The following is a 10,451-nucleotide window of genomic DNA, read 5'->3' as shown; positions in this document are numbered from 1 at the left end:
GATTGAATACTGTGACCAATTGAGATATCTTGGAGTAGCCAGTTCTGCTGCTAGGATGGTTCGTAGAGCTAGCTTTTCTTGATGTTTGCTTCTAAAATCTGGGGCCTCGACGAAGATCACTGCTACTGTCCTCTAGATTTTTGGAATTCCTTGTCTTCATGGTTGTCTTCATCTTTTTTCTAAATGTCTTCTTTAGTGTTTCCCTTACTATCTTTTCTTGTGTATCGATCATTGAAGGTGTAGCAATTCCCGATGGTGTGATTTCCTTTAGGGTGCCAGATGCAATGCATGTTTTCAATGTTGCCATACCTTTTGGGTTTGGAAAACTTCCTTGATTTGTCAGCCACCGCTATGGTGTTGTCTGGTCCACGTTTTCTTTCCTGATGTCTGATGTTTCTATGATTTTGCTTGTCTGGGTTGTCTCGGTTGTTTCTATCCAGGAACCTTTCTCGTGTCTTCTCCTCTGCAGTAATCATCTTTTCTACTGTGCGTCTAAATTCTTCATTGTTTCTTGGGTTTTCTTTGCAGAAGTCATGAAATTGCCACCTAGCTATGATTCCGTTAGAGAAAGCTTTGATTACTTCTTGTTCGGTGATGTCATGTACTTGAGCACATAGTTCGCCAAATCATCAATGGTAATTTCTGAGACTTTCGCCCCCTTTCTGCTTGAGTCCTTTTAATTCTGTGTGGGTGATGGGGTGTGTAATGATACCCATAAAATTTTCACAGAAAACTCTTTGCAAGTCCTCCTAATTTCTAATTGACCCTGGATTCAATTTGTCGAACCATTGGAGGGGTATGGTTTCTAGAGCCATGGGAAAAAACAAGGTCTTGATATCGTCGTCTCCTCCGGCTAGTTCAATCGATTGCGAGTAAATCTTGAGCCACTACCTTGGTTTGATCTTGCCATCATATTTAGAGTGGTTGGACGGCTTGAACTTGTGCGGTAGTCGTATTGAAGCAAGTCAGTTTTCAAAACAGGGGAATCTATCATGTGTTCCAGCTTCTTTGTATTCTGATTCAACACCTCCTTCTAGCCAACTATTGTTTTGGTGAGAGTAGTTCTGTGGGGCTATCTAAATAGGTACTTTGCTTCTGATCTTTCTTGGTTGTTCGACTCAGTAGTTTTGACTATGGTCCCTTCTACTTTCTCTGTTGTGACTTCCACTTGGTCCAAGTCTCTTGAAAGCAGACTTCCTTTGATTTTGATCTTCCTGCTTATGAGATGTTGACCTGGCAGGTAGTCTTGAGTGGATCCTTCTATCGTGTGTCCTTAGGGCTATTGACCGGAGAAAGTCCCAGAGCTAGACCTATCTTTCACTAGGATGTGAGGTCGCTCTGAGTTCTTTTAGTGCTTCTCAGATCCTATTGTAGGGTGCATTCGCCGTGCGTCTTTCTTTGACTTCTTGTTCTGATTTTCTTCTATTGTACTTGGTTAGATCTGACTCATATCTGATCTAAGCTTCCTTGTGCTGCCTAGCATGGCGTTGGCGTCCTTGTTTCAATTTGTTTCTTCTTTCTCTGGCTTGCTTCTGATTCTCGATCTCACCATCGTGCCCTTAGGTAAAGGGTGATATGTTGGACTTAGATTCATCCGATGACCTAATGTCGGGTGCTTCTAGGGGGACCAATGGTGATCGAGGATGACGAACCATAAATACTTCTCATGCGTGAATTGTTCTGTTATCGGTGTCAGTTTCCACACTATCGTAGTTGTTGATAACTTTAGTAGAGGCTTCAAGGTCACAGATTGAGTCTCCTTCTTGGTAGGGTAGAATTGTTGTTGTCTTCATGCCGACTAGTCGGGTACCGCTATCCTCAGGAACAGAACCTGGCTAGTGGACGATGCAGTCTTAAGATGTTATAGTTAGTACGAGACCTTTCTGAGCTCCTTTTAGTGGCATTCTAAGCACCGGATCGAGGGATCCTTCGGGCCATGCCTGATAAGATTTTGCCTTGTTGTGGAGTCCAAATGGAAAAGGACCTGACTTCTTGAAAGGACTCTGTGTGTACTCTAAGTTGTATTCTTGATATGCTGAGGTCGTGCTCTGGAGTCCCGCCAGAAAAGAACTCGTACTACTCTCAAGAGAACTCTAAATGTTTTCTAAGTTGAATCCTTGATAGGCCGAGGCCGCGTTCTAGAAACCTATCAAAAAAGAACTTGGTTTTTTGAAAGAACTCGGGTAAGACTCCATCTTGGATGCGAAGCCTGAGTTTGAGTCAGATGCGCAAAGCCGCGAAATCTGAGTTGGATTGAACATCACGAGCTGTGCGAATCTTCCGGCGAGTTGATCTGTCATAGTCGCCGAAATAGAAAGGTCTTCATGGTGATCTGAATCTTCAAGGAGATGGCTTTAGAGCTTGCCATCGTCGCCTGCCTCGTAGATCCATGAACCAAAGATGAAGGTTGATCCCATCGAGAAGATCATGTTGTTGAGGTCCGTCGAGCTCTCGGATGCAAATTCACCGAAAGCCCCTACCTGGCGCGCTAGCTGTCGATGTTTCACCACCGATAGCCAACCACAAGGGTACCCGGGGCAGTTTGTTCAGGCTTTGACGTATGTAGAACTCAACGGTAAACGCAAGGGACAGTCGATTTATCCTGGTTTGGGCCCTCGACCGTGATCGAGTGATAGCCCTACGTCCAGTCGGTGTTAGCCTTTGTATTGGATTGATGGTTAAGTGTTCTCTCTCCTTCCTCCTAGAACCCTGGTCTCCTTTATGTAGTCAGGAGGCCAGAGTCCTAGTCAGTTTATAATGAGAGTTCCTAGTAGGATTACAAAATACAACTACTACTAAGATTATATGGAAAGAATCCTAGTTAGACTAGATCTTCTCCCTTCCTTGAGGGGTATCCTATGGGTCCTGCATCGACAGCAACCTAAATTTTCTTAGGCCTATTCTTATTAGGAGGTTCTAAGAACATGACTTTCATCTTTCCACTAGAATTCTTTCTAAGCATGTAGTGAGCATTGAAGGCAAAAGATCTAGCATGCTTGGGCAAGGGTTATGGTGGTGGAGTTTGGCACTCATGAGCAAAGTGGCCTTCTTGTCCACACTCAAAGCACTTCTTTGGCTTTGGCTTTTGTTGTTGTTGAGCTTGAGTCTTCTTCTCTTTGTTTGCCATGTACCCAATGCCACTTCTATCCATCTTCATGGCGGTGTTCATAAGTATCTCACTTTGAAGATGCTTGCCTCTAGCAAACTTGCTCAATCCAACCTTGAGGTGCTCTTTATCCAACTTGAGCTTCTTGTTTTCTTCCTTGAGAGCATCATTATTTTTCTCTTCCTTGAGCTTCTTGTTCTCTTCTTTGAGCTTTTCATTTTCAAGGATCAAACCATCACCATGAACAAGAGTTTCTAGCACTATAGACTTGGTGATTTTGAGCTCTTCAAGATCTTTCTTGAGCTTTTCATTGTCATTCTTGAGCTTGACAAACTCGTCATAATCATCGGCCTCAACCACTTGCTTGCCCTTGCTACTAGAACTTTGCTCAATGCTCTCAATGATCAAATCATCACATGATGTAGCCATATCAATCTTAACAACATCGTTAGCAACATCATGTGGCTCATTGGATAAGAATTCTTGAGCAATAACAAGATTACCATGATTAATCTTAAAAGTAGTATATTCATCTTTTAGCATATTATGGCTAGTAATGAGCTCTTTATGCATCCTCTCAAGTTTATCATGTTTATCTTTAAGCTCTTTCTTAGAAGATTTAAGCTCCTTGAGTTTGGATGACATAGCTTCATTTGCTTCTCTAAGCTCAACACTGCCTTTTTAGCTATATCACATTTAGCTAAAAGAGACCCATTTTTAGCTTTTAGCTTGTCATTCTTAGCTCTAGTCTTTATAATAATCTTGGAGTATTTATTTAGCAATTTAACAAGATCATCATAAGAAGGTGACTCATATTCATCATCATCACTATCGCTATCATCATAACTAGCATGTTCATCACCACTACTCTCATCATCATTTGATACCTTGCGTTCACCCTTGGTCATAAGGCATAGGTGTGTAGAGGATGATGGCGATGGTGGTGGTGAAGATGATGAAGAGTCAATAACAATGGCGGCCACCTTCTCATTGTCAGTATCATCATCGGATGAGCCACTAGATGAATCAATGTCCATGAGCCAATCACCGATGATGTATGCCTTTCCACTCTTCTTCTTCTTTTGGAAGTCCTTCTTGCCATCTCTCTTCTTGTATGGCTTCTCTTTCTTCTTCTCATCTTCATCACTTGAGTCATCTTTCTTGTCCTTGTTCTTGTTCTTGAACTTGTCTTTCTTAGGCTTTGTGCATTGGTGACCTAGATGACCAAGTTCTCCACAATTGTAACAATCCATCTTGGAGATTGGCTTCCTTCTAGAGCTAGTGAAGAACTTCTTCTTCTTCTTGCCATTGAATTTGATGCCACTCTTGTTTAGCTTCTTTAGCATCTTGGTGGTTTTTCTCACCAAGAGAGCAAGGCTTACATCATCAACATCATCATCACTTGAGCTCTCATACTCAAGCCTTGCTTTGCCCTTCTCTTAACTAGCTTTGAATGCTAAATCTTTTTCTTTCTTGTTAGTAGAGGATGTGCCAACTTGAGGTGTGATGTGCATGTACATCTCATGAGCATTGATCTTCCCCAAGATTTGTGTCGGTGTAGCGATGAAAAGATCACCTTGATGAAGCAGGGTCACAATATGCCCATATTTGTCAATGGGGAGAACACTCAAGATCTTTCTTACAACATCGGATGGTTGCATTTGAGTGAGTCCAAGCCCATTGACTTCCTCTACAAGAACATTCAAACAAGAATACACTTTATTAGCACATTCTTTAGGAAGCATTTCAAAAGAGTTGAGCTTTTTCATGACAAGATGATAGTGTTCCTCACGCTCACTCTTTGTGTGGCAGAACCTCCTAAATTATAGGGCCCACATGCACCTGTCACTGTCCAACGACCTTTGACATCTATGCATATGTTCCTGGTAACTTAAGAAGATTGTCGGGTGTCCTCAGGGAACCCCGAATCATCCACGATTTCTGAGCAGGATCATATTACAGAGTCATTGCAATATTACAACATTTACTCAAATATATACATCAGAGCAAAATAGCAGAAGTCTTATGATAACTTAGTTTACAAACCAGTTATTTCAAACCTTACAAACTAAGTTCGATAATTATTACAAACCATAGTAGTAGTGGAGTGGCATAATTAACATAAACATAACACACAAGATAAGCATCCTGCCCAAGGATCACACATTCACTTATCGTCATCGACAAGATCAACAGTCATGCAGCAAGGTCCAAAACAGACCTGCTCATGAGGCTCACCTGCAACAAGGGTCAACGAACCCTGAGTACAAAAGTACTCAACAAGACTTAACCAAAATAAAATTGAGAAGACTCAGGAATGCAGGATTAGGGATTCAAGGTATGGCTTTAACAATAACCAAAGTTCTTTTGCGGAAAAGCTTTTTAACAAAATTCTTTAATTCGACATTTAAAACTTCATAAGATCATGTACAAAGATGACACAATCCGTATTGAGATCATGAAACTTCATATCCAACACCTTCTCAAATTTCAGTTATTAAACTACGATGGTGAACAGAGAAGTGAGTCTCCATAACCGAGGAGCAATGACGATTCGAACCGATTATAAACCTAGCTGGGGATTCTAGACCACACGACATATGCAGGTCCCCGACCTACATATAACAACCTATCCTCAGGTCCTCTAAAATAAGAACGGGTCCGCGCCACCCGAGAATACAGTACTCCACCAATCCAGCCCATTGCCACGTGGGTACAGGCTATTCCTGCCATCTCTCCACTCCTAGTGCGCGAGTAGCCATTCTCGTAATAGAATAGCCAAGTTAAGGCTTACCGGAGTATGTGGTTAGTACTACAAAGTCTCACCGCACACAGTTCAACAACGGTATGGACCTTAACCGACATAGACGGAAAGAATCCGCTCATAAGACCTCCATGTCTTGTGGCTCACACCCACCGAGTCCGTCCGGTCTAGATTTATTACTCCACATGCTCGTATCCCATGATAACATAAGTAACCAAAGTTCCATTTAAAACTTGCAGATGACAGGTAATCACCCAACTTTGATCTGTCTAAGCATGGCTAAGCATAACTAGACATTTACGATGTAAAACTGGTAACAAGGTATATACGGAAAAACAATGTTGGTAATTCATCAATTAGGCTTTTACTTAACTCTTAATCACTTGATGCAGTAAAGAAAAGCAAAAGCGAAATTAATTTGCAAAACACAAGGTAGGGTTGTATGCATCCGGGGCTTGCCTTGGTCGACAAAAAAGGTTAGTTCCACAGAGAGATTATGGAGTTAGACTTGACATCATCACCATTGATGGATGAACCTTCTCCAACACTTGATCAATGCGAGCACCATTGAATGATGACACTCATCCAAAGATTAGTCAACGCGAACCTTCTCACTCACGTATGCACTGCACGTAAATAAATAATGCATGCTTTAGCATGATGGATTGTATGACATGATGCATGGAGGTGCATTGGTGAAAGCATAAAAGATTAACTAACTTGAATACAACTTTCCTTCATAGTACAGTTACAAGTCAAAACTAACTAAACCTTTTTTATAAACCCAACTACTTACTTTAAGTACCAAGAATCATCTTATGCTAATGACCCAAGGTCATCACTCAATCAAAATTTCAAACAAAACCTAAGTCATCAAGGTTTACTATTTAACTAACATCACACAACTAACTATAGAGAGCAAGCACATCAAGCATGACACAAGTTTAACAAGGTCACAAGTATCATAACTTGACCATCAACAAGGGCATAAGCCACACTTAGCAACACATGGAGTAAACAACCATAACTAGCATATGTCTATTTCTGGACTGGAAACAACAGGTTCATGTTTGGATCATAACTAGAGTTATACAAACCCAATAGACAAGCAACAAGACATTCTGGAAAGCTTATGAAATTTTATACAACTCATCTTTAATCATCTCAGCATGATTCTCAAGTTAACTAAGTCAAATATACCCATTTACAGAAACTGGTCCACAATTGACAGAGAGCAGCCATTTCTGAAACCCAACTTTAAATAGGCATAACTCACAAACCACAAGGCCAAATACCACCAAATTTTAACAGAAGCTAGATACATGAATTATCTACAACTTTTGTATAAACAAGTTTCACAACAAAGCACATTATCATGAAGAACGTTGCTAAGTTCCTAGATCTGTCCATAAACCACATCGGCAAGAAAATAATGATTAACTTATGTTGCAAACACATAATTGGGCAAAACCAACTTTACCAACATTTCACACATGACTAAAGAACACCAGAAAGCATGGTGCTCACCTCTAAATAAATTTTCTTAAAGCATTTCTTAATTTATTTAGACATCAAGGTGTATTTATGAACATATACCAAAGATGCACAATAACTTCTACAAAAATTACAGTAGCTCACATATCCTCTCAATAGTCTATTGTACAAATTTCATTCCATTTGCATAAGTATAGCTGCCTCTATGAAAAAGACAATTTGCTATTGCAAGAAATCATGTGAGAGCGAGATAAACCAAAAACTCACTCATACTTCATCCAATACTCATGAAATTTTTACCACACATCAACTATCACATGATTAGAATGCCACAAAAATTTCACTTCATTTGGAGCCCTAGATCTGCAGTTATGAAAAATAACAAATTCAACTAGCATTACAACCTTACTGCACAAACCTATTTTTGCAGCTAAAACTTTAAACTAAAACATGCTGTATTATAGATCTACTATATAGAAAATTTCACAAGGATTCCAAAAAGTCCTCATTTGCTATTTTACGAATTTCCTATGAATTACTATGAATTTTCAAAGTTTCAGCCGATTTCAAAGCAAAAAGGTCCAAAAGGCACTATTCACATGAGTCTGCGGTTCACAGAAAAGCCCCTCACAATTCTCGAATTTGAAGACGAAGTCCCTGATCGCGATTTGAAGAACAGAGGACGCCGGAGAAGCTCGATTTCCGGCCAGTGAAGACTCGCTGGTGGCAATTGGAGGGGTGGTCGAGCGATGGGGTGGCGAGGCGAGCCTAAGGGTGGCCGCAGCTCGGTCGGTCGCGGTCCGTGACGGCCTGGCCACGCGAGCCCGTGGCTCGGCGACGGAGAGGCACGTCGGCAGGGAGTCACGACGGCGAAGCGAGGTCGGAGTGGAGTTGTGGAGGTACATCCTGGTCCGGTGAGGCTGGTGGTTGTGGTTACTAGGCACAAGGAGGCGCGAAGGCACAGGAGCTAGTGACGGCCGCGGAAACTGGAACGGCGGCCATGGCGGCGAGAAAAGCAGAGGAAGAAAACGGAGAAGAATGGCGACGTCGGAGGCTTTAAAATGCGGCCAGGAAGAATGAAGAAGCCACGCAGAAGCCTTTCCCACGCCAGCGCGGAGCCGAAGGCGACCACAGGCATGACCGGAAGACAATCGAAGCTCGCCGGCGGTGAGTTGGCTTCTGCGGTTACTGTTCACCAAATTTATAGAATTGCCACTCGCTTTGAATCCTAACTTACTCCCAAATTTATGTGGAAACTCAAAAATCTCCAAAAATAAAAGTTGTTCAAAATTCAAAGTTCTACAACTTTGCTTTTATAACCACCCCCTAATTCGGTCTACATTTTGAAATGCAAATTTGAATTCAAAAGGGGACACTTTAAGTACATTTCGCCTTTTCAAATTACTTCAAAATTTTCTAAACAACTTTGAAAACTCCAAAAACAAACTTTGTCTAACTTGACAAGCTCTACACTTTTGCTTTTAGGCTCAACCCCAAAATATGCTTAGATTTTGAATTGGGTTACCCAGGGTAAACTTAAATGCTGGAAATTCGGATTTTCGGAAATCCAATTAAACACAAATGTTTTGAAATTGATTCATCCATACAAGTCAACACATATCATAAAACAAGGTTCACACCAAGCATTGCAACAAAAATTATAAAACTTTTATTAAGGAAGAATTTGACTTGTTTAAAAGATTCCCACATCAAGATTCACAAAGTTTCCTAATCATTATTATTAACATTATTTCAGGTAATATATAAAACACTCCATAAAATAACATTTGCATACTATAATATAAACATGAAATGCATTCATGAGTTGATGCATGATGATTATGCATAATGATGACATGATCACCTTCTTAATTACTTTTTAACATCAGGGATGTTACACTTTGTTCTCTCATGGAGCGCACAAACGTTCGACCATAGTGCATGGGCGTCTTTGTGGTTTCTCACCTGGTTGAACACATCTTTACAAAGGCCTCTAAAAATGGTTTTTCTAGCCTTTGCATTCCATCTTTTGTAATTCAACTCATCGCCTTGTGGGTGTGCGGCATCCCGAGGTTTTGGGAAACCTTGTGAGGTGGCTCTAAGTATTCCAACATCTAGAGCTTCTAAGTACGCCTCCATATGGATTTTCCAATATGGAAAATCATTCCCCTCAAAGATAGGAGGAGGTTCATCCCTGTGAGACATCTTTATCTAGACGGCTAAGCCTAAATACGTGAGTACGTGGCTCCGATACCAATTGAAAGGATCAAGATGCCTAAGAGGGGGGTGAATTGGTCTAATTTTAAATTTCTTTGCAATAATTAAACTCTATGGTTAGCCCAATCAACCCCTTATGCCTAGAAAGTTTTTCTATTGATCTAACACACAAAAGTTTAGCACTTTAAGTTCCAATCCTACTCTAGCATGGCAATTCTAGGAATATAAATAATGAGAATTGAATTGCTCAAAGTAAATGCTTAAAGTAAAGAGAGAAGGAGGAACGCGGCGATATATTGATGAGCTATCGGAGAGTCGCCACTCCCCACTAGCCCTCGTTGGAGCACCCACCCAAGGGTGTAGCTCTCCCTTGATCCATGTAAGGATCAAGTGCTCTCTATGGGTTGATTCTTTGACACTCCGTCGTGGTGAATCACCCATAACCGCTCACAACTTGAGTTGGGTCATCCACAAGCTCTTCGGATGATCACCAAGCACCCAATCACCACCAAGCTATCTAGCTGATGGCAATAACCAAGAGTAACAAGCATGAACTCTCACTTGACCACGACAAGCCTAATGAGAAGGGTGGATGCATACTTTGCTACTCTTGATCTCACAAATAAGGGCTCTCTTTGGGATTCTCAAATCTCAATCACCTCACTAGGACCTTGCTCTTCTTGGCACTCTCAAAGGTGTTTCTCAGCTGTTGGAATGAGCAAAAGTACCCTCACACATGAATAGAGGTGGTATTTATAACATGGGCTAAAAAATGAACCATTATGTGCCTCTGCGGGGTGACCGGATGCTCTGATCATGTTGACCGGACGCACCGTTCAGTTCACCCCAAACTCCAATGATCAAAGTGAA

The sequence above is a fragment of the Miscanthus floridulus genome, chromosome 17, assembly GCF_019320115.1.
Source record: "Miscanthus floridulus cultivar M001 chromosome 17, ASM1932011v1, whole genome shotgun sequence".
Taxonomy (NCBI): domain Eukaryota; kingdom Viridiplantae; phylum Streptophyta; class Magnoliopsida; order Poales; family Poaceae; genus Miscanthus; species Miscanthus floridulus.
The sequence above is the reverse complement of the archived record's forward strand: the minus strand, read 5'-3'. Positions refer to the sequence as shown.